At 37.7% G+C, this 26,181-nt stretch overlaps 1 protein-coding gene across 8 annotated transcripts in view; it reads left to right on the forward strand.

Moving 5' to 3' along the window:
• The window catches only part of DGKB (diacylglycerol kinase beta), an 876,578-nt gene that overhangs the window by 623,834 nt on the left and 226,563 nt on the right, over window positions 1-26,181 (forward strand). The window lies entirely within an intron of this gene.

Here is a 26,181-nt window from a genome sequence, read left to right on the forward strand (position 1 = left end):
CTTCCTCGAGAGCCCCAGACACTTTCTCCTCCTTAGGTACCCCAGACTTCTTATCAACCTACCTGAGAATTACCTCTCTCAACTTCTATCAGTTCAGTTCAGTTGCTCAGTCATGTCCGACTCTTTACGACGCTATAAGTCGCAGCACGCCAGGCCTCCCTGTCCATCACCAACTCCGGGAGTTCACTCAGACTCACGTCCTTCAAGTCAGTGATGCCATCTCATCCTCATTCGTCCCCTTCTCCTCCTGCCCCCAGTCCCTCCCAGCATCAGAGTCTTTTCCAATGACTCAACTCTTCACATCAGGTGGCCAAAGTACTGGAGTTTCAGCTTCAGTATCATTCCTTCCAAAGAAATCCCAGGGCTGATCTCCTTCAGAATGGACTGGTTGGATCTCCTTGCAGTCCAAGGGACTCTCAAGAGTCTTCTCCAACACCACAGTTCAAACGCATCAATTCTTTGGCTCTCAGCCTTCTTCACAGTCCAACTCTCACATCCATACAGGACCACTGGGAAAACCATAGCCTTGACTAGACGGACCTTAGTCGGCAAAGTAATGTCTGCTTTTGAATATGCTATCTAGGTTGGTCATAACTTTTCTTCCAAGGAGTAAGTATCTTTTAATTTCATGGCTGCAATCACCATCTGCAGTGATTTTGGAGCTCCCGAAAATAAAGTCTGACACTGTTTCCACTGTTTCCCCATCTATTTCCCATGAACTGATGGGAATGGATGCCATGATCTTCGTTTTCTGAATGTTGAGCTTTAAGTCAACTTTTTCACTCTCCTCTTTTACTTTCATCAAGAGGTTTTTTAGTTCCTCTTCACTTTCTGCCATAAGGGTGGTGTCATCTGCATATCTGAGGTTATTGATATTTCCCCTGGCAATCTTGATTCCAGCTTGTGTTTCTTCCAGTCGAACGCTTCTCATGATGTACTCTGCATATAAGTTAAATAAGCAGGGTGACAATATACAGCCTTGACATACACCTTTTCCTATTTGGAACTAGTCAGTTGTTCCACGTCCAGTTCTAACTGTTGCTTCCTGACCTACATAGAGATTTCTCAAGAGGCAGGTTAAGTGATCTGGGATTCCCATCTCTTTCAGAATTTTCCACAGTTTATTATGATCCACACAGTCAAAGGCTTTGGCATAGTCAATAAAGCAGAAATAGATGTTTTTCTGGAACTCTCTTGCTTTTTCCATGATCCAGCGGATGTTGGCAATTTGATCTCTGGTTCCTCTGCCTTTTCTAAAACCAGCTTGAACATCAGGAAGTTCACAGTTGAAGTGTTGCTGAAGCCTGGCTTGGAGAATTTTGAGCATTACTTTACTAGCATGTGAGATGAGTGCAATTGTGTGGTAGTTTGAGCATTCTTTGGCATTGCCTTTCTTTGGGATTGGAAAGAAAACTGACCTTTTCCAGTCCTGTGGCTACTGCTGAGTTTTCCAAATGTGCTGGCATACTGAGTGTAGCACTTTCACAGCATCATCTTTCAGGATTTGAGATAGCTCTACTGGAATTCCATCACCTCCACCAGCTTTATTTGTAGTGATGCTTTCTAAGGCCCACTTGACATTCCAAGATGTCTGGCTCTAGATGAGTGATCACAGCATTGTGATTATCCGGGTCTTGAAGATCCTTTTTGTACAGTTCTTCTGTGTATTCTTGCCGTCTCTTTTTAATATCTTCTGCTTCTGTTAGGTCCATACCATTTCTGTCCTTTATTGAGCCCATCTTTGCATGAAATATTCCCTTGGTGTCTCTAATTTTCTTGAAGAGATCTCTAGTCTTTCCCATTCTGTTGTTTTCCTTTATTTCTTTGCATTGATCACTGAAGAAGGCCTTCTTATCTCTTCTTGCTATTCTTTGGAACTCTGCATTCAGATGCTTATATCTTTCCTTTTCTCCTTGGCTTTTCACCTCTCTTCTTTTCACAGCTATTTGTAAGGCCTCCCCAGACAGCCATTTTGCTTTTTTGCATTTCTTTTCCATGGGGATAGTCTTGAACCCTGTCTCCTGTACAATGTCACGAACCTCAGTCCATAGTTCAAAAGCACTCTATCTATCAGATCTAGGCCCTTAAATCTATTTCTCACTTCCACTATATAATCATAAGGGATTTGATTTAGGTCATACCTGAATGGTCTTGTGGTTTTCCCTGCTTTCTTCAATTTCAATCTGAATTTGGTAATAAGGAGTTCATGATCTGAGCCACAGTCAGCTGCTGGTCTTTTTTTGTTGACTGTATAGAGCTTCTCCATCTTTGGCTACAGAGAATATAATCAATCTGATTTCGGTGTTGACCATCTGGTGATGTCCATGTGTAGAGTCTTCTCTTGTGTTGTTGGAAGAGGGGGTTTGCTATGACCAGTGCATTTTCTTGGCAAAACTCTATTAGTGTTTGCCTTACTTCATTCTGCATTCCAAGGCCAAATTTGCCTGTTACTCCAGGTGTTTCTTGACTTCCTATTTTTGCATTCCAGTCCCCTATACTGAAAAGGACATCTTTTTTGGATGTTAGTTCTAAAAGGTCTTGTAGGTCTTCATAGAACCGTTCAACTTCAGCTTCTTCAGCGTTACTGGTTGGGGCATAGACTTGGATTACTGTGATATTGAATGGTTTGCCTTGGAAATGAACAGAGATCATTCTGTCATTTTTGAGACTGCATCCAAGTACTGCATTTCAGACTCTTTTATTGACCATGATGGCTACTCCATTTCTTCTGAGGGATTCCTGCCCGCAGTAGTAGATATAATGGTCATCTGAGTTAAATTCACCCATTCCAGTCCATTTTAGTTCACTGATTCCTAGAATGTTGACGTTCACCCTTGCCATCTCCAGTTTGACCACTTCCAATTTGCCTTGATTCACAGATCTGACATTCCAGGTTCCTGTGCAATATTGCTCTTTACAGCATCAGACCTTGCTTGTATCACCAGTCACATCCACAGCTGGTATTGTTTTTGCTTTGGCTCCATCCCTTCATTCTTTCTGGGTTTATTTCTCCACTGATCTCCAGTAGCATATTGGGCAGCTAATGACCTGGGGAGTTCCTCTTTCAGTATCCTACATTTTGCCTTTTCATACTGTTCATGGGGTTCTCAAGGCAAGAATACTGAAGTGGTTTGCCATTCCCTTCTCCAGTGGACCACATTCTGTCAGACCTCTTCACCATGACCCACCTGTCTTGGCTTGCCCCACAGGCATGGCTTAGTTTCATTGAGTTAGACAAGGCTGTGGTCCTAATGTGATTAGATTGACTAGATTTCTGTGAGTATGATTTCAGTGTGTCTGCCCTCTGATGCCCTCTTGCAACACCTACCATTTACTTGGGTTTCTCTTACCTTGGGTGTGGGGTATCTCTTCATAGCTACCCCAGCAAAGCACAACCACTGCTCCTTACCTTGAATGAGGGGTATCTCCTCCCGCTGCCCTTCCTGACCTTCAATGTGGGATGGCTCTTCTAGGCCCTCCTGTGCTGGGACAGCCACCACTCCTTGGACATGGGGTTGGTCCTCCTGGCCGCCGCCCCTGGCCTCGGGCATGGGGTTACTAAATAATATTTTGAGTCAGATATGTATTTTGGAAAAAGTTTTGATTTACAGAAAAGTTGCAAAGATCGTATAGAGAATTTCTATATACCAAGAGATGCACAGAGATGGGGAAATCCACAATGATGAAATAATTTCATCTTCTACCTGCTTTCCACTAAAGTTAACAACTTAGTCATAAAACATTTGCCAAACTAAGAAGTAAACATCCCAAACTGATAAATTAACATTACTATGTGTTTTTTTTTCCTGTTTATATATGCAAATGGATTAGAATGTCATTCTCTTCCCCTAGAAATGACTGAATCTCCAAAAAGAACCAATGCTCATAAAGAGGTCAATTTCAAAATTAGTAGGAAGGAAAAGGGCCTCTTGAGCCTTGAATCAAATTCATTTGTTTTTCATTATTTTCTTGCTTTCAGTAGAAGACTTTCACCCCTGCAATCACACAGCTTGCACAGTTTTGGCTGTGCCATCCTGAGTACAGTCTGAACTATCTTGAGAATGTCTCTGACAGGGTATCTTTGACATATTTCAGCTGCATGGCAGAATCACTGGGGCCCTGAGTAGGCTGGCAGGCCCGGTGCATTTCCAGTCTAGGAAAGCCCTCTGTGGATTGAAAAGACAGTTGTTTTAGGTCACCATCCAAAGAGCACTATGAAGACAGGATGGTATTGTACTGTCTACAAATACACTTCAGAGGGAAAACCACAAGGGAAAACCTGACTATGAACAGTTGTGCACAAAGCTAAAGAAGCACATCCTCCCAAGGGAGCTGGTGACTGCATTTGGCAAGAATCCCCAGAAAATCCAGGGATCCTGGACAGGGGGCCCAATGTGAGGTATATGATTATTGATGGGAGACATGGTACTTTGTTGTTACCATAGATAACTTGGGGTCCTGGTTAGGTGTGTTGTTTTGATATGCACTTTTTGTATATGCAGCTTTTGGGGCTGCATTTGTTACCAAGTTTAATGGTGCTAGTGGTAAAGAATCCACCTGCCAATGCAGTAGACACAAGAGATTTAGGTTCAGTCCCTGGGTCAGGAAGATCCCGTGGAGAAGGAGATGGAAACTCATTCCAGTATCCTTTCCTGAAAAAGTCTATGGACAGAGGAGACTGGTGGGCTACAGCCCATTGGGTCGCAAAGAGTCATGCACAACCAAGTGCTGCATTTAAATACATATTACCATTTTTATTAAAATCAGTTCAGTGATTCCATACATGTCCTTGGAAAGATAAGAATGCACACTGAGGAATTTTAAAATAGAATACAAAAGCATGCCCCTCAAGAAAAGCAAGACCATACTTTAAAATCATAAAGAGAATTTTAAAAGTTTAACAAGACTACCATCATTGCCATTTTTCATCTTTCATTTTAGATTAAATCATGGGAATAAAACAATTTTCTTTTTTCTTTCTCTCTTAAGAGTTTAGTGCATTATAATAGATATGATCTTGAGTGATTGCTAAATTAATGAAACCATTGTTAGAATTCTCTACAAGTTTAGAGATAGATTTATAAAAGGTACACTTGGGGGCTGGCTGTTTGACCCCATTTTTGTCCCTTTTAGCTTTGAAAGGACCTGATTAGGAAACCATTCTGTACAATGGATCAAAGGATAAAGTCCCTTGAGCAAGAACTCAGACTCTCATGGCACAGAATTGTCTCAAATTTAGGGGTTCTCACGGTTCATAACCCCCACCACCACCACTTTAACCCACGTACTATAGCATCATCACTGGAATTGGCAAAATGCAGAGACAGTTGGGCACTTACATTTCCTAAATACTGGCTTGTTACAGAAGCCTTGGGCTGCCTTGTGCCCTGGAAATTTTCCACATGGTTTTGGGGGCAAGGAAGAGGTCCCAGACTCTCACACCAACTGCAAACTTCTCTTCCAAGTTCTGTTATTTATAGAAAGACTACTTCTGCTTTAAAAAACCAACTTCTCACCAGTCTGCCTGCATGGAAATATGTGGGTGATCCTTTATCACCTTCGAAAATTATTTAGCACATAAGTCTTCATAAGTTGGCTTTACATGAGTTTAAATAAGCAACACACATGCTGCTTGAGGGGCAGAGGTGGGGCAGTCATGGTTTTTCTGAGGCTTTTATCATCCTATTTGCTAGAGTTTGGAGCACTGTAACAATGGTTGCTAGAATTTGTGAACATTCAGTATTACCTCTGCTATAAAGTGCTCGACTTTTAATAGGTTTCTGGAGACAGGAATTTAAAATGGAAAATTGCATAATTAGTAACTTTGTTTTGGAGGCATACTGGTAGACTTTTCAACTGATGTAAGGTTATTTTTATGATGAAAATACATGTCTGTTTTCATAACCTTTGTGACAAGAAAGATAGAAAATATATTTAAAATATTACTTGATGGATTAAGTAACTCATGAAGTTAAAGAGAGTGTTGAGAAATATAAACAGTTACAGTCCTTTGGCCAGCAAGGAGCTCAAACCAGTCAATCCTAAAGGAAATCAACCGTAAATATTCATTGGAAGCACTGATGCTGAGGCTGAAACTCCAATACTTTGGCCACCTGATGCGAAGAGCTGACTCATTGGAAAAGACCCTGATATTAGGAAAGATTGAGAGCATGAGGAGAAGAGGCTGACAGAGGATGAGATGGTTGGATGACATCATCAACTCAATGGACATGAACTTGAGCAAACTCTGGGATGTAGTGAAGGACAGGGAACCTAGGAATGCTTCAGTCCAAGGGGTTGCCCTATGGGATGCTTTCTGGAGAGAAGAGCTTATTTAATTTGGGTCAGCCAAGTCTAAGATAACTAAGAATTTTCTAGGTGAAAAATGATAAAAAGGAACCCCAGCAAAGGAAGTATCCTTGACGAAGTTTCTAAGACAGAAGGTAGACAGTTTGTCCATTCCTCAAGGCTACATTTGGTCATGTCTGGGGACATTTTAGATTGTCACAAGGCAGTAAATGCTGCTGGCATAAGTAGATGCCAGTGTTAGTCACTCAGTCGTGTCCGATTCTTTGCAACCCCGTGGTCTGTCCATGGAATTCTCCAGGCAAGAATACTGGAGTGAGTTGTTTTCCCTTCTCCAGAGGATCTTCTCAATGCCGGGATTGAGCTCAGGTCTCCTGCACTGGGGGCATGGCAACCCACTCCAGTATTCTTGCCTGGAGAATCCCCTGGACAGAGAAGCCTGTTGGGCTACCTTCCATGGGGTCACAGTCTGACACGACTGAGCAACTAAGTACACACACACTCTTACACTGCAGGCAGTTTCTTTACCATCTGAGCTACAGGGGAAACCCAGTAGAGGCCAGGGGTGCTGCTAAATATTCTATAACACACAGGACAATGCCCACAACAAAGAATGATTTGGCCCTTATCCTGCTATAAGGCAGGAAAATGGTCTAATGTGAAAAAAAAGGAAGACCCCTATGACTAGACCTTATCATTGGAGGGTGATCAAACAATCACATAGGACTTTATAGGCTTAATTAAATTGTATCCTAAATTCAAATGAATTCACTGTAGGATCTGTGGGGGGCAATGGTGTGATGTTGTTGGGGGGGAATGGATTTGGCAAAACTTGACTTTTATTTGGAGCAGATTATGATAATGGGAGTCTCCGCTGAGGCACGTACATTCCAAAGATGGATGCTTATACAGAACCAACATGTGACTTATTAAAATGTTCTACCACAGCAACCCTGGAGAAGGAGATGGCAACCCACTCCAGCGTTCTTGCCTGGAAAATCCCATGGACAGAGAAGCCTGACAGGCTACAATCCCCAGGGTTGCGCAGAGTTGGACAGGAGTGAATGACTGAGGACACACCGTGCCAAAGTACCAAAGAGTCTAATGGGTATAAACTGGAAGGTTTTTGAGGTGGATTTCTCTGGAGGAAGATGTGCTATTGGGTCCTTTTCACCCTCCTAGTGGAGTCAGTCCCTGCAAATCCCACCTCACCCATGTTGGGAAAGGAGATTTAAGGAGTTGACTTGGAGACCTTTCTCTGTCTCTGCCTCTTTGTGGGGCATTGCGTGGGATTTGTTTCTGAGCGAGGTAAATGGTAGGTGGCTGACCGAGGCAGCTGTTGATAGCAGAGTGGAGGACTGCTGTTTGAGAAAGGATTGTGCTCTCTGGGTTTTCCAGGGTAAATCGTTCAGCTTGAGGGCAAGATGCCATGTGCAGGGAGAGGAGGTGGGGTAGGAGAGGGGAGAACATGAGCTGCTCTGGGATTGTTTTCGATCCTTCGAAAAGGACAAAGTGGCTGCAGCAGGAGATGGAAGTTAGATTGACTGTCTTCCAGAGAATGTGGAGAAGGGCAGAATGAGCTGGAGTGACAACAATCTTGACTGTGTCAGGGGACTGTGGTTAAATAGCTCCAGTGTTGGGGGAAAGGGGTGGAGGACAGTGTTGGGAGAAATTTCTAAAGAATGAAAGCAAGGGCCCAAAGGAAAAGGGAATTTTTAAGATATTACAGAACTAAAAGTACAGAAGTTTTCCCACTGTGATACAAAACAAATGAGAACTATCTTGCTCTCCTTGCCTCTTCTGCTCCGCGCTGTAAATCAAAAGGGCCAGAGAATATAGATAGTAAGATGGAGCAGGAAAAGAATAAGGCCTAGGTGAGAAAAGAGTGAAGAATTTGACTCCCTTTTCCTTACTATAGGCATTCTTCTCTCACCAACCATTAGCTATGGCAGGGAAGAAATTTCAACTTTAAATTAGATTAAGAGTTTTGATGAAACTAGCATTTTAATTAATGATGTAAAACTTTTATTTTGAGCAAAGAACTAATTATAGAATAAATTTAAAGCAAATCTCAAAAGTTATTTTTTGTGATAACCTCACTTTAATCACTTTAATTCAATATAACTGTTACATAATTGAACAAATTAAAAAAAGTCTACTTTTTGAGAATAGTTTGGGAGTGGAACAGCATGTTTGGAAAGATATGTTAGAGCATGTTTTGAACATGTTGAGAAGTGTTATGCTAAGATAATAAACAATCCCAAACTAAAGGTGACCGAAAACCACCAAAGATTTATCTCCATAATGCCCTCAATTTCTTTGCAGGGACAAAGGAGCTTGGTTTACTTTGCCCAATCAAGAATCCAAGTTGATAGCACAGCCATGTACTTGTACTTTGTCATTCAGTGTTCAAGAAAGGAGAGAATTTCAGAGGAGCTCTCTAGGACAATTAAATATTCCAGTCCTGAAATGACCCACGTTGAGTTCATTAACATCCCATTAGTCAAAAGTAGCCACATGGCCCCATCCTACCATACAGGGACCAGGAAATATAATTCATCTTGTTCCCCAAAGGGAAAATATTTATCCAGTTGTGTGATTAAATGATCAAGGCAATTGATGATAATGACTGAGATTAAAGTAACAGAAATAAAACTTTAAATGGCTGGATTTGAAGGATATACTTGAATAAAGTCTTCTAGAGGTATAATTTTGAAAGCATATTTATGATTTATATGAGTTCTAAGAAAGTGTATGAGTAAATAAAACAATGTGAATATGTAAAGTAATAAATTAATAAATATAAACATAACACATTTGTTACCATCTAATGGCTCTAGGAATTGCCTTAGGAAATCGTGACTATATTTAATTCTTTCTGTATGTGCATTCCTCTAATGGTAGAGATATCATGAAACAAAGAGAAGCTGAGTCACAGGATGCGGATATTTCTATGGCAGTGCTTTGGCATATTTTTTAAAACTTTGCTACTTGTTGCCACAAGTTATGATGTATACAGTACTTTCATTATAGGCTATATCACCAACTATATTTTCCTTCATATTGTGTTCAGCAGAATTTCTAATATGTTTAATACAGTCAGGGATATAATTATAAAAGTATAGTCCTCTCTAGAGGAAATCCTTGAGGCAAAATTTAAGTTCAAAGCTAACATTTAGCTTTTAATATCCTCTATCTTGAATACTAATTGATTATTTCAAAAATACACCTAAGTGCAATGTTAGATGACAAAAATCACTGTGCACTTCATATTATTTGTGGAATTAAGAATATAGATTTGGATTTGGCTTCAGGTATAATAATTTGTAATATGAAGCAAAAATTAGTTCTTTGCTATATATTAAAATAAATGAGAGAAAAAGAAAAATTATTTGAGAATTATTATTTTCAAAGTGAAAATAATGTGATACATGTAAAAATACTTCTCTCTGTAACAGCAAATTAGGGACTTTCCTGGTGGCTCAGATGGTATAAAATCTGCCTGCAAAGCAGGAGACCTGGGTTTGATCCCTGGGTTGAGAAGATTCCCTAGAGAAGGGAACGACAACCCACTCCAGTATTCTTGCCTGGAGAATCCAATGGACAGAGAAGCCTGGTGGGCTACAGTCCATAGGGTAGCAAAGAGTTGGATACAACTGAGCAATTAACAGAAGTCAAATGTCAATGTATTTAGGATGCAGTGAGGTAAATTTGCAGGAGGTAGAATTATAGATTGAGGATTAAAACTCACCCATAAAATATAATCAACTCTAATTTTGTGAATTCTTGTTAGAGTATCAAAACAATAATATAACTATAATATCATATCCTTAAATTATCTACCAAATAGTAAAATATGGCCTCTTAGTTTAAAATGATGTTTCCTAAGGCTAAAGCTGAAACTCCAGTACTTTGGCCACCTCATGTGAAGAGTTGACTCATTGGAAAAGACTCTGATGCTGGGAGGGGTTGGGGGCAGGAGGAGAAGGGGACAACAGAGGATAAGATGGCTGGATGGCATCACTGACTCGATGGACGTGACTCTGAGTGAACTCCAGGAGTTGGTGATAGACAGGGAGGCCTGGCGTGCTGTGATTCATGGGGTCGCAAAGAGTCGGACATGACTGAGCGACTGAACTGAACTGAATGAAGGCCCACTTGACTTCACATTCCAGGATGTCTGGCTCTAGGTAAGTGATCACACCATCGTGATTATCTATGTCATGAAGATCTTTTTTGTATAGGTCTTCTGTGTATTCTTACCACCTCTTCTTAATATCTTCTGCTTCTGTCAGGTCCATACCATTTCTGTCCTTTATTGAGCCCATCTTTGCATGAAATGTTCCGTTGGTATCTCTAATTTGCTTGAAGAGATCTCTAGATTTTCCCATTCTATTGTTTTCCTCTATTTCTTTGCACTGATCACTGAGGAAGGCTTTCTTTTCTTTCCTTGCTATTCTTTGGAACTCTGCATTCAGATAGGTATATCTTTCCTTTTCTCCTTTGCTTTTCACTTCTCTTCTTTTCACAGCTATTTGTAAGGCCTTCTCAGACAGCCATTTTACTTTTTGGCATTTCTTTTTCTTGGGGATGGTCTTGATCCCTGTCTCCTATACAGTGTCACAAACCTCATTCCATAGTTTATCAGGCACTCTGTCTATCAGATCTAGTCCCTTAAATCTATTTCTCACTTCTGCTGTGTAATTGTAAGGGATTTGAAATAGGTCATACCTGAGTGGTCTAGTGGTTTTCCCTAGTTTCTTCAATATAAGTCTGAATTTGGCAATAAGGAGTTCATGATCTGAGCCACAGTCAGCTCCCGGTCTTATTTTTGCTGACTGTATAGAACTTCTCTATCTTTGGCTGCATAGAATATAATCAATCTGATTTCAGTGTCAACCATCTGGTGATGTCCATGTGTAGAGTCTTCTCTTGTGTTGTTGGAAGAGGGTGTTTGCTGTGATCAGTGTGTTTTCTTCGCAAAACTCTATTAGCCTTTTCCCTACTTCATTCTGTACTCCCAAGGCCAAATTTGCCTGTTACTCCAGGTGTTTCTTGACTTGCTATTTTTCTATTCCAGTCCCCTATCATGAAAAGTGAAGTGAAGTGAAGTTGCTCAGTCGTGCCCCACTCTGCGGCTCCATGGACTGTAGCCTACCAGACTCTTCCATCCATGGGATTTTCTAGGCAAGACTACTGGAGTGGGTTGCCATTGCCTTCTCCAGGGGATATGCCCAACCCAGGGATCGAACCCAAGTCTCCCACATTGTAGGTAGATGCTTTACCATCTGAGCCACCAGGGAAGTCCTATCATGAAAAGGACATCTTTTTTGGGTTTTGTTCTAAAAGATCTTGTAGCTCTTCATAGAACCATTCAGAGTGACTGAACTGAACTGAATTTAAAATGAAATAAGTTATCTTATTATTTTATGTAGATAATGGGAAAATACAGTTTGAAAATGACATTTGTGCTCTAACATCATAAATGCTGTATCAAGTAACTTTGAGTAAGAAATTAAATATACTTTATCTCTAAGATCTATCATTTATAACACATATGACTTAAGATTTTTGTTAGTTCTCAAGGTTGCAAATATGACCATAATCAGGAATTTTAACTTGAATTTATGTAGTTCCGGACAGTATGAGTAGAATTCAGGAAGACTGTAAAACTCTAGAGGTTTTAGGCATAACCTTTACATATGTGTCCTGTGTATTTCAGCACAGAAGGTTCATGATTCATTGAATTCTCAAGGTATCCATGACCCATAGAAAGCTATGAACCATTGCTCTTTGTATTTACTTCACATAATTCTTAAAGCTAGTTACAGACTAATTGGCTGTTGCATCTAGATTTCTTTTATGTGCTTTCTAATTTATTTTTACGAAAGTGAGAGAAAAGACTTTTTAGCACTTCGCTGGAATTCCTGCATACATGGTAACATGTGGAGAATGATGAAGCCACATTACATTGGGGATGGTAGGAAATTTAGATTGACTCAAGTGTTAATACAAAACCCATGCCTCATCTTTACCTGTAATTCCAGGTCCTTGCTTTTGTAGTATTTGCAAAAGGTTAAGAATGTAATCATTAAAAATCATGGGGCTAGATAAAGTCCATATAGAAAAAGGTCAGTATTTTTTCAAGTGCTTAGTACTGAATCCTTTTTCTTGTGCATGTGATAGAATTTGATTGATACTGTAAATGCTGGGCTGTATGCTGCCCCTCTATTTTTGTGTTGATTCATATTGCAGATATTACTTCAACAGTGGTTGAATGAGGCAAAAAGTGGAGAATTATGATGATGGAGACAGAAAGTCTTACAAGACACTGTCATATTAATCAATTCTCAGAAGACTTGAGTCTAATCCATGTCTGGCCCCAATTCTACCCACTTTAGATCCTCATTCATGGGGGCTGGGGGGGTGGTAAAAAGAAAAAGCTCTGCAGTACTTTTCTGCTCTAAAAGTGGGATTCCACAATTAATGTTTGTTTTCATCATTGATTTTCTAAGTATTGAGCACTTCTAAGCCTGTGGCACTATGAAGAAGATTAAAATAAAATTAGCATGGAGTCTCAGAGAAGGCAATAGCACCCCACTCCAGTACTCTTGCCTGGAAAATCTCATGGATGGAGGAGCCTGGTGGGCTGCCGTCCATGGGGTCGCTAAGAGTCGGATGCGATTGAGCGACTTTACTTTCACTTTTCACTTTCATGCATTGGAGAAGGAAATGGCAACCCACTCCAGTGTTCTTGCCTGGAGAATCCCAGGGACGACAGGGCCTGGTGGGCTGCCATCTATGGGGTCACACAGGGTCAGACACGACTGAAGCGACTTAGCAGCAGCAACAGCAGCAGCAGTAGCATGGAGTCTCAATCCTTAAAATGTTGACTCTCTAAGAGGAAACCATAAATGATCACAATACTTTAAAATGATGTTTCAAAAGAAAGGTATATATTTGATGTTCACAGCCAGTGTCATAAAGTGGAATTAGGACTACCAAATATATTCATTTATGTGACACATTTGCAGATGGTGACCTTCTATATGATAATCTTGGTGCATTTCCTTAGGAAATTCTGTTTTTCTGAAGTCTGTTGCTCCACGACTTTTGGTTCTTGAGATTTATGCTCCCGTGCAGTCTGGGCCTGAGCTTCATTAGCACCTGATTTACCATGAGTGCAGATGGTTATTGGAAATAAAAAGTCAGCCATTTCCTATGATTAAATCTCTCATGGGCTGCATCTCCCTCTTAGCTATTTCCTTACTATTGCATATGATTCATTCGCAAGCAGAACAGTGATTATTATATGATTGTTAAATCTAAAGTGGAAAGGAAAGTAGATTATTAGAAAAAGTCTAGTAGCTTATTAATATATATTATGTGCTACAATGAAATGATTTTACCAAAGTATTAGCAGGATGATAGATTTATGGATGATGAGAGAAAATTACTCTATTGTGACGATTGGGTGTAACAAAAAGAATTCAGATTCTTTTTTTTTCTTTTCTTTCTTTCTTCTTTCTGCTTGCCTTACTTTAAGGGGTTCTTTCTTAAACCAATAATCTCCCCAAATGCCTCCTCATCCTTTGAGCAATCATGTAACTGTGAGTCTAATAAGCAAATGAAGGGAAATCCAGGAACATTAATTCGCTATATTTTTTGAGCTGAGAGGAAAGCAAGACTTTGTTCCCAAAAGAAGTATTTTAGTAGCTTTATCTGATTGGAAGTAATTGACTGTTACTTTTTCACTTGACACTTCCCTTTCATGCGAACAGTGAGAGTCTGAGAAATTGTACCTCCCTTTCAGAATGTTGCATCCTCTTTATATGATGCTGAATTAATGAAATTTATGACCACATAGTACAGAGTCAACTTGTACAACAGAGACTTGTTGATTTGCCTGGTTATTACTGTATTTAATTGCCCTATAATATTCCTCTTCATCTGTGTAAAAGTCTAAATCATTCAATTGAAAGACAAATACAACCACAGTTACCAGAGCTCTCTTCTCTCTAATTCATTTCCATTATTAAATTTATTCAGGTTACTTAGTTTCAGCTCTGAGGCCTTGGTTATGCACAGGGTTTTAACAATGAAATTCAAGCATTTATCTGCTGATCTTTTAGGAACGTATTTTGCTGCCACTTCCTGAATGCTCATGCAGCAAATAATTGTATCAAAAGAAATAATATACACAGACAAAGAAACACAAATTCAGTATAAGTGCTGCCACTGACAGTATTCATCATAAGAAAAATATGCTACACAGCAAAGTGTCTGGCCTCCTCTAGCAGCACTTAGACACACTGAGCTAACATTCTAGTCTGGGTTGTTCAGTCTCCTCCCCTTGGCTTTGGGTATGTTTTCTGCCGCAGGGCCTTTGTGCTGTCACGTATACTAGAAATGTGCTTCCCTCCTAGTAATTGTAACCTCTCATGAAAACATTCTCACTTTTCCTCCTTCCCATGGCACCGTAGCAATTTCACTTGTGTGTGCTTGAGGAATTACTATCTTTCCCACTATACTGTAGGGCAGAGTCTCTAAGGCAGAATTGATGGAAGCTTTTGCTGACTTCTTTATATGTTATGCTTGCTGCTAAGTCTCTGCAGTCGTGTCCAACTCTGTGCAACCGCATAGAGGGCAGCCACCTTGTTTAGCACATTATAAAACTTATAATGTGTAGTAATGTATCATGTGTATTACACTTATGTGTAATAAGTCTGTGTCTTTTATGCATTTTTACACAGCTCACCACACCAAAACTTGGTGCCTGAAAATAACAGCAATTTATTATTTTTCATACTTTTGGGGTTAGCAAGGCAACTCTTCAGCTGCAATAAGCTGGTGGATTTGCTGGGCTTGGGCTCAACTAGGATATTAGATCTTTCTCATCCCATCATTTTCCACCCTAGGCAAGAGGTTCTTAAGACAGTGCTCCATAAGTGGGAGGGTGGCCTTTAAAAAGCTGTTGAGGCCTAAGCTCTTGAACTTGCACAGCATCATTTCTGTTTTATTCTGTTGGTCAATCACTAGGGCTAGTCCAGATGCAAGGGGGGTAAACAAAAAGATTTTCCTCTGGAAAGGAAATGTAGCATAGTCCTCTTGCATAATGGCATTTATGCAGGATTGGGAAGAATTTGTGTCTGTTAAACAGTCTACTGTTGTATTCGGTAATATTTTAATTAATTATAAATGCAAGTATAATTTAATTTTGAAGCTAGTCCAGGAATTGGCTGATATATATGTTTTATGATTTGTTGTATTTGCTTTGGATTTTTATTTTATATACACTGTGCTCTAAGAATGAGAAGAAACGGAGAGAGTGGTTCATCAATTCTAAGAGATAATAGGCGATCTAATCTCACATTTCGATAAATAAAGGCTGTGAGCTATATAAGAGCAGGAACTTAATCACTAATGAACTTCCAGCAATTGGAACAATATCTGGCGCATAAGAGGTATTTATAAAATATTTGTTGAATAAATGAATGAATGAGAAAAATTAATAGACATCCCTTTCTTTGGTCTTCATTTTTACATTCTTAAGGAAGTCACTTTTTCTTGTCATCTGTCTCAAATGATTAGGTTCTAAATTTTTAGGGAAAAGACTGAGGGACAAGTAGTGTTTCTGCTCATCCATGTATTGAGTTGTCCAAAAAGTTTATTTGAGTTTTTATGTAAGATATTTTTTCCATGAATACATCCATGAATCCATAATAATGAATTCTGTCAAGATTTAGCAATAATAAAATATATTACATACATATGAATAATCTTATAATTATGTTACATTTGACGACTTACTAAAAAGAGCCTCCAATAGATTTTATTTTCATATTGATTGATAAAAATAACCAGATATCCTCTGCAATCTCTATAGTCTGCTCATAATAGGAAACATCACTGAGTCACTAACCTGAATGAGTGACTATAAATATCCAATAATATTCAGTATGAAATGACTTCAGTACTGTATCTGGATTCAGCAAAATTTTTGTGAACGAAGGTATCATTTTGTTCTTCCTCAGCTGAAAAATACAGATGACTTTTTATTTAAATTTTGGGAAGTGATGCAACGTGTTGCTAAGTATATTACTATAGCAAAAAATGTTACTTTATTGATTTGTTGATGGTAATACAGATTGGAAAAAGTTTTATCTTATAAAATATCTTCAACTATAATTCATCTCCACTTATTATCTGCTTATTTGAGCATAATTTCAAACAGTAGAACATAGAATATGGGCTTGGCATAATTTTTAAATAAAAAATAGATAATGCTAGAGAGAACAGACTTGGAAATCTTTCTTAGAATTGTCTAATGTGTACTTTAATGTACCAGCACAATGATTAATCCCCAAATAATAATGCCTACATCTGTCAATTAGTTCATATACAAGTCAACCTGAATATTTTATATAAATTTTAGTATCTTGACTGGAAACAAAAACAGATCATGATATTTCAGGGAGTCATCTGGGTCCCTCAGGATATAAATCAGTGACAAAAAATGCAATCTAAATCGTAATAGATTTACTTATTCATGTGTTAGACTACATAATTCTTCAATTTGATGGAAAATATCAGTATTTTCAATATAACTCAAGTAGTCTGATTCCTATCCTTATCATTTTTATACAAATAATTAATGTGTTGGTAAAACCATCCCTCTTTAACATTGGGAAAAGGAGGATTGTCTCATTTTTAATTCCAGCGTGAGAGAAGTTTTAAGGTGAATAGCATTTTCAAAATGCGCAGCTGTGGTTCTTACTATAGAATTAGAAAAGGACTGCTGATGTGTGAGGAAAAACAAAAGTAAAACATTAACTAATATTCAGAGAGTAGAAACAAGTTGCATTGGAAGTAATTTTTTTTTAAGTTGTGAAGCTGTGTTAGTCCTCAACAGAATACAGGCAAGGGAAATAATGTGTGAAGGAGCTGTTGCTGCTGCTGCTGCTGCTAAGTCGCTTCAGATGTTCGACCCTGTGTGACCCCACAGATGGCAGCCCACCAGGCTCCCCAGTCCCTGGGATTCTCCAGGCAAGAACACTGGAGTGGGTTGCCATTTCCTTCTCCAATGCATGAAAGTGAAAAGTGAAAGTGAAGTCACTCAGTTGTGTCTGACTCTTAGCGACCACATGGACGGCAGCCCACCAGGCTCCTCCATCCATGGGATTTTCCAGGCAAGAGTACTGGAGTAGGGTGCCATTGCCTTCTCTGGTGAAGGAGTTAGATAGGTGTAACTTTTTTTCTTTATTTTTTTTTGTAAGTTTTACAAAATACAGCATCTAAAAATTCTTTAAGAGAAACAGATTAAAAATATAGCAAGGTGACATATGTTTTAATGATTCATCATTATTGATTGCAAGCTATTCTATGACACAGAGGATAGTAATAGAAAAGAATTAATTGGCCTTTCAATAATGAAAAGTAGATGTATTTTGCACAAATATTCATGTATTCTTTTTCACATGTTGGATTCCCTATGTTTGAAACAACTTTAGTGATTTCGGATGTCACTAATATTTTAACATGCAGAGCAAATGCGATTAAACAGTTAATTAACTTAATAATGTTGACTCCTTCTCATAATTGTCAAATGCACAAAGTTATAAATTAATTCATATTCTAGCTTTAAAGGCTTGTCCATGAGTCGGGTCAGAAAACTGGAGCTGTTTTTACTGTAAGTCTACTGAAACTATTACATTTAGTTAAATTCCCTGAAACTAGGGAAACTGCCTCAGTTGCTGTCTTGTTTAATGACTCTTTGTGACCCCATGGACTGCAGCCTACCAGGATCCTCTGTCCTTGGGATTCTCCAGGCAGGAGTACTGGAGTGTGTTGCCATTTCCTTTTCCAGGGATCTTCCTGACCCTGGGTTTGGACCCACATCTCTTGTGTCTCCTGCATTGGCAGGCAGGCTCTTGATAACTAGTGCTACCTTGGAAGGCCTTATATTCTTGTATTTAGTGCTTAAATACTTGATTGGCTTAGTACATTCCGTAAAAGCAAATAAAACAGAGAAAAGAGAAAGACAGAGACAGAGACAAATAAAACCAAGAAAGTCAACTGGCAAATAGTAGAAAGAGAGAGAATATAGCAAGAAATTGTTTTTCTATCTAGATCAACATACTCGATTTGTTATCAAGCTAGTTGTCTTGTGGGGCTTAGCAGCCTTTAAAGCTGTCTTATAGACATCTTCCCAGGGAGCAGTATGTTGACTGTGTGATCCTAGCCCAGTTTCATCCTCATTTTTAGAAAATGGAAAAACATCATTGTATCATGACACCCAGAAGTGATCGGGCTGTTAATCACTTGCTGAAGTTACCATATAATAAAATGTATGAAGAAGTGAAGTGAAGTCACTCAGTCGTGTCCTACTCTTTGCAACCCAATGGACTGTAGCCTACCAGGCTCCTCCCACCATGGGATTCTCCAAGCAAGAGTACTGGAGTGGGTTGCCATTTCCTTCTCCAGGGGGATCTTCCTGACTCAGGGATCGAACCCAGGTCTTCTGCATTCCAGGTAGATGCTTTAACCTCTGAGCCACTTAAAATAGGGGGAAAATAGTGGTGATTCCTCTCCAGAGTAGAATGAACAGTTCCATAATTCAAGACATCATATTCATGATATCAAAATCCATGGAATTTCAGAATAGCTCCAGATTGCTTATTAACTATGGTATTAGAGCAAAGGAAAGGGATGGGTCTTAGACTCTGAAAAACCCAGCCAATTTCCTTCCTTAAAGAAATTTGCATTTCCTTTTTAATGTGTTTACTCTTACTGCATCCTATGAACCTCCTGTTTAGAACTCATCACATTTGATATTAAATCATTTCATATACTTTTTTTTTCCTAACTAGAAGTTCAGTGTAATGTGAGCAGAGACTTCTGTCCTGTGTGCAGATCTAATCCCATCATTTGTCACAGTTTCACGTCTAGAGTAGGTGTTCAGAATATGGATAAATGAATTTTCCCCTGTAGAGAGCAGAAGTTTCTCTCCTTTCCCCTGACGTTCAGAGTTAGGCATGGAAAGCTCCTAATTCCTGCATTTGTAGGGCTTTCCTCTCCATGGACAGAGGAGCCTGGGTCACAAAGAGTTGGACATGACTGAAGAGCCTGACCGCGCGCACACACCTTGTTTTGCTTTTATACATACTGAAGGGAATTTTTATATTAGGGACATTTTCTGTTTATGAATTCAACAATCCACTGGAAAGAAGTAGACCTTTATTTTATATTGAGGCGTATAAACCTTCATTACAGTTTCACTGTCAACTTCAGCTAGGCTGTGTAAAGGTGTTCCTATTTATATTAGTGAGAGATACTCTCCCTTAAATATTTTTGTACATAATCTCAGATATCATGGTGTATTTTATTCATTCAAATATCATTGACTTGATTTCTAAGTTTTTTATATGGGACAGAGGAAAGTGGGAAGTGTGAACTTACCAGCTGGTTTCTAGTCTATAACTATGATAACAGTATTAGCTGCAAATGAGGAACACTTCAAAAAGGGGTGGTTTGTGACTTTTTCGCTGAGGTTATTTCAAGTCTATAAACACAGAAATCATTCCTTAAAATTTAAGGTGATAACTTTTCAGTGATATTTGCATATCTAGTCACAGGATAAGCACAGGGAATTACGCTAAACAGAAATTCACTACCTTAACTCCCTTAATTCAGCTACCACAAAATTTCACATCTAGAAAAATTGTATTGTATAACAAATATATATATCTTTGGGGTTTTCCAAATATCTCACTGGTAATAATATTGTAAAAATTCTCTTTTGAACTATAATGGACAGTGCTGTCAGTATGCTTTTGGCTACACGTAACAGAATATATGAAGAATATATGAAGAACAGAATATTATTTAATGAGTTTATTTACAAATCTCACATGAGTGGAAATCCAGTAATGGACTGCAACCCCATGGACTGTAGCCCACCAGGCTCCTCTGTCTGTGGGATTCTCCAGGCAAGAATAATGGAGTGAGTTGCCATGCCGTTCTCCAAGGGATCTTCCTGACTCAGGGATCAAACAAACCCAGGTCTCGCACACTGCGGGCAGACTTTTTACCATCTGAGAAAGAATGAGCCTTGCTTTCACATTCTACATGTCTCTTTTTCAGAATGGAACATCTCTCAGGTCCCATTGGTCTGTTCTAGAGATTACATTGTCATCTTTAATTGACTTATTTCAAGAAAGGGAGTTAAAAATACTTTCAAAATATAAATATGAACCAAAGAGTCATTTAGTGATGATCACCCATCTGACCTCTAACATTTCCCTAATGGCTTAGAAAAAGGGTTCATGTGATGCTGCATTCATTATTATATTTAATAAGAGGCAGTATGGGAAAAAAGGTAGAATTTTCTGAGTTAGATTTTGCTGCGTCCCATATTAGGTTGGGTGAGTGACTTTAAACCTCTTTGGGTTCACCTGTGACAGTGCCATGCTGAATGACCATACAAATATTACTATCACAGATTTCATTTAATCTCCCTAACAATTTTCTTTAAGAATATTTTATGATTATGAAATACTTATTTTAATAATAGAGATCTAGTTGCTATTGAAAGATACTAAGTTCTAAACATCTTGAACACCCATTTAAACACATTTCATTTAATTATTAATTCATCCTTGTTCTTTGAGGTCTTACTATATATATATATTTTAGATTTCTAGATTTTAGATTTTAGAATTTTAGATTCTGTAATATGACATTAGTACTGCTTTTATACTTTTCCATTCTAACACTCCTAATTCTTTCTAGTGTGGGTTGTTCAGTCGTGTCTGACTCTGCGTCCTCATGGACTGTAGCCCGCCAGGCTCCTCTGTCCATGGAATTCTCCAGGCCAGAACACTGGAGTGGGTAGCTGTTCCTCACCCAGGAATTGAACTGGGGTCTCTGGCATTGCAGGTGGATTCTTTACCAACTGAGCTACCATGGAATCAAAAAGCAGGAGAAAGAACATTTAGGAAAGAAATAATTGTTTTCTGTTAAGGAAGAAAGTCCTCTTATATAAAAATAGTCTTATATTACCACAAATTCTTTTTCTTTCTTCAAGAGAATTAAAACATACTAAAATATTCAATCTTTGAGAGCAGCTTTCATCTTACATATGAGCAACTTTGATCTTATACAAGTAATTCACGTTAAAAATTGCATTTTTAGACTACCCATCTCTTTTTTTTTTTTTTAGATACTAAGATAGAATGTTTTATGATTCTGTCTGCAGTTTCTGTAGCATGTTTCATTGTCTCCTGAGGGCTTAACAAGTGTGCCTTAAGGATGCACATTAGATGCAAGCATTTTTATATGTCATTTAAAAAAATGTATCTTTACCTGTTGTTTGCAAATATGAGGAATGTTTGCTGTCTTCCGTATGAATATAAAGTGACTCCACTGTAGTCATTACAGTCGTGTTTCTTCCTTACGAACTAGTATTATCATCATTATTCTTTTGCTATGAGAGAATATAACTTCCTATTTAAAAAAAAGCATAGATTTGAGGGTTTCAATAAAATGTAGTTCTTTTTGTAAGATATAATCATATTAAGAGTAACACCTCACCTCATTTAGGAATAAATGAGTAACTCTTTCACTTGCTTTTGGTGTAACATTTCTTGGCAATGAAAAACAAAACTGAACTGAGTTTTACAACATAAATGTACCACTTTCAACACTTTTCCTATTGCTATAAGTCAACAGTACAACATCTCTCATCACCAACATTGTTAGCCAAATTCAAAATTCCTGTTTCTAGAGTATTCCATCAAATTGTGAGACTGAATTTTTATTATTAAAATAAAGTGAATGAAATGTTAGAAGCATTGTTCTCCATAGAAAATAATTTTAAAACAAGTTTTGAAATGACTTTGGAATGCTTACATAACAGGATAACAGGGAAAAAATGAAGGCAAGCTAATATAAATGAGGTTTTTGAAACATGCTTAATGAGTAAAAAAATATTCATTTAAAATCCATTTTGACTAAGCTCCTGAGGGCTTCATGTTTTTGCTTTCATTTGAAAAGCAAAGGTCAGAATTTTATTTTATCTGATGAGCATGTTATTCAGATAGTATAGATATAATCCCTTAGCTAAGGATGTCTGATATTGCATTCAGTTGTCTGTTAGTAGACTTCAGTTTTACACGTATGGAAATGGCCTTCCAGTATCTCCTACATCACCACTAAATACATGAAAAAAAAAAAAAGTGCACACCTGAGAGAAAAAAAATGATATTTAAGAGTAATTTGACTGAATTAAAGCTTTTTCTGTGTTTATGACTTTCAAGTTTGCTACAGTAAGGTAAATGTGGCAATTTCACCCTTTTTATGTTGTATCTCTGTTAAAGTGAACTTCATATCTAATTAGCTTCCTCGGTATTCTTTTTTGGGAATTGCACTGGCAGTTCATGTTTTGCTTGTTTTGTTTTATGTTTGCGACATTATCATTACTTAGCAGACAAAAGTTCAAAAAAAGTTGTAAACCAGGAAGACAAGTTCTAAGGTTAAATATATTGCTAGAAATTAAAATGCCTATTTGAACAAAACTTGTCGAACTAAATATTACCTAAATTTCACTGTGGCAAGAATAATTGTTTTTCTGAGCAATATCTCTGATAGTTCACATTTTCCTGAGAATGTGTAAAAGAAGCAAAATTACTGGTAGTAAGAAATAAGAATGCCTTGCAAATCAATGCTAATTTCATTTTTACCTGAACATCTGGTAGCCGAGTACTTTAAATATTAAACTGAAGGCTGTAGACTTACAATTAAATTCATTGAAATAGGATTTACTGTATTAATAGCTTAAAATTATAATAGGATGAATAACTGTTTTTAATTTTTTTTTGGAGGACTTATGTCATCATACCTGTAATCACGAAACTTGTCTAAGAATACCATAAATTTGACGGGGGTGTGAACATTTCATAGTGGGTTAAATGTCCTGTTACCTTGTTCTTCAAATCCAAAGCTATATGTTTCCTCTGACAAATTTGAGTTTGAATTATTTGGATCATTTTCTAATGTGAGCCATAAAAATAAATAGCATACATGCTTAAATGTGCTTTTTGCATTTCTACAACCTAAAAACCAGTTTGGTTGAAAAAAATAAAATTTAACAGCTTTTAATTTGTCATGTGGAATCTGATCCTATGTGCTTTTTATTGCCTCCATATATTTATCTAAGTGAAACATAAAATGGTTGTAATAATGGAGAATTTAAAGCAGCTTTTGCACATGAGCAGTAATGCTAACTAATATGGTGAAAAAAGACTGAATGTAAATTCTCAGAATTTCTGTTTCTTGTGATGTGTTTGCTAAAGTAAGTATATCTTGCTTAGCTTATAGAATCTCCTCATCATCCTAGATAAGCTATGAAGAACTTTGGGAAAAAAAATTGGGAGTAATCATTTACATGCAATTTGAAGTCATATATATAATTTTCAAACTTCAATACAGTGAAGTTTGAAAATATCACCAAACCTGTCAAAATGTAAACTCATAAACTCTTAGTCCCCCTTTCTTTCCCTTTGATATCACCACATATACCTCCAGAGATAACGCAGGTATGGCAGAAATCAGTGTTACCTAATACTACCAATTCGTATTGATGCACCCTAATTTATGTCTCTTAAATTAAGCCTCTTCTTCCATTTTCCTTGCCCCTTGGTTTAGGCCTTCAATTATTTTTCGCTTGCGCTATTCCAGTTACCACATTTCTGTCCATAGCACTAACAGTTTCGCCATTGCCACTCAGTTATTCATTTATGTTATTTTATCCATATAACAAGACTGGCCACATCCCTCCAGTGCTAACAGACTTCTATAGCATCCTGTAAATCTGTAATATCAAGTCTAAACCCCTTAACTTGGCATACCCCTAGTTAGCCCATGCTTAGCAATGTCTTTAAGTCATTCTGCATGCTTTTTTTTTTTTTTTTAACTTGGAGCATAATTGCTTTACAGTGTTGTGTTGGGTTTCTGCCATAAAACACCAGGAATCAGTCATAAGTGTATATATATCCCCTTCTTCTTGACCCTCCCTTCCTCCTCCCGTCCCTACCCCTCCAGGTCACACTGAACTCTTAAAAACCTGCCCCAGAACTTGTCTCACTTTCATCCTGTTTGTCTTCTGCTTATCCATTATGATGTCACCTTCTCATCTAAAGCTTTCTGGACCCTTGAGGTAAAAGCAGGAGATTCACCAAACTGTTTTTTCACAATATTTCAGTCATATTTAATTTAGAGAATTAGCTTTTTAATTATTTTATATGCCCATAAACTTTAACATTCTGAGCTCCTTAGAGACAAAGATAATCATGTTCATAGTTGTATCTTTAAGATAAACACAGAATATGAAAGTTAATGTTCTCACTGAAAGTTGATTGCATGAGTGATGAAAAAATGAATCCAGGAAGGTCTGGATAAAAGGTCAACAGAAAAGTATTATTAGAAAACTTGTTGAATGTAGAAAGATAATTCCAAACAGCAGCAGCATAAAACATATACTAAATATTATTCAAAGATTGTCTAGAGACTACTCGATACTGAACAATGTCTTCCTATCAATTTATTGAATGATATCTTTTTATGATAATGATGCATTAATAGGAAAATATTTTTAATTTTCCTAAACTTCAACCAATGTGTAAAATTGTGAAACTACATTTATTCTATAAAGTAGACTGTTTTCATTAATTTAACATAAATGTAGGCCTAGACCCATAGATCTTATTGTTAAAGTTTGTCATTGTTTTCTCTAACTAGTTATCATCTATTTCTGTCTACTCAGACATATGAAATCAGGCCATATCCAAGGAAGACAACCTTGAGAAAAAGAATGATAATTCATAGTGCTAGAATCCTCTGAAACTTACCTTGGTTTTCAGATTATCGGCCTTAATATGGTGATTAATGCAAGAAGGGCAAGCGAAAGTTTTGTAAGCAAATAAACCTTGTATGAAACTAAATATTATTGGATGTGTCTAGGTAGATAAGGTTATTTTTATAATTCATAATTTCATATCAGAGAACTCTGTACAAGACAGCATAACAATAAGCACTCCTGTTTTTTTATAACAGGCAATAGTATTTGCATTAAATAGTAAGGTCCTTGCAAAGTGTCTTTTTTAATTGTCGAAATGTTTTACATTCTAATGTGAAAAGCACATGTCAGTGTTTATAAAGAAAAAAATAATTTGCTGTTAAGTGACATTTGAATATCATAAAAATTTTCTTTAGTTTTGCTTTCATGTGTGAAAACATATATCTCATTTTACCTGTATTTTCTTCTAACTGAGGGCATGACAGTATGTTAGACTATGTATAATTAAAAACTGCAGCTTTTTGTGAAAATTAATTTTTAGATCCAGTACTAGATTATATAAAAATCTAGTCATCCTTTATACAATTACTTTAAATGACCATTAATTTAATTACCTGTACAAAGAAACAAAGATATGGTCACTGATTTCTGGGAAAAAATAAATTTTGAATATCTTAATTCCAGATTAAACACTGTAATAATTTAAAACTATATTTTATTTGCAACTTTGTCATGCTGGTAACTCCACTCCAGTACTCTTGCCTGGAAACTCCCATGGACGGAGGAGCCTGGTGGGCTGCAGTCCATGGGGTCGCTGAGAGTTGGACACGACTCAGTGACTTCACTTTCACTTTTCACTATCATGCATTGGAGAAGGAAATGGCAACCCACTCCAGTGTTCTTGCCTGGAGAATCCCAGGGACAGGGGAGCTGCCGTCTATGTGGTCGCACAGAGTCGGACACGACTGAAGCGACTTAGCAGCAGCAGCAGCCACATGGTGATAAAATATTGTTATTACTTC

Source organism: Capra hircus, chromosome 4, assembly GCF_001704415.2.
Source record: "Capra hircus breed San Clemente chromosome 4, ASM170441v1, whole genome shotgun sequence".
Classification (NCBI taxonomy): Eukaryota; Metazoa; Chordata; class Mammalia; order Artiodactyla; family Bovidae; genus Capra; species Capra hircus.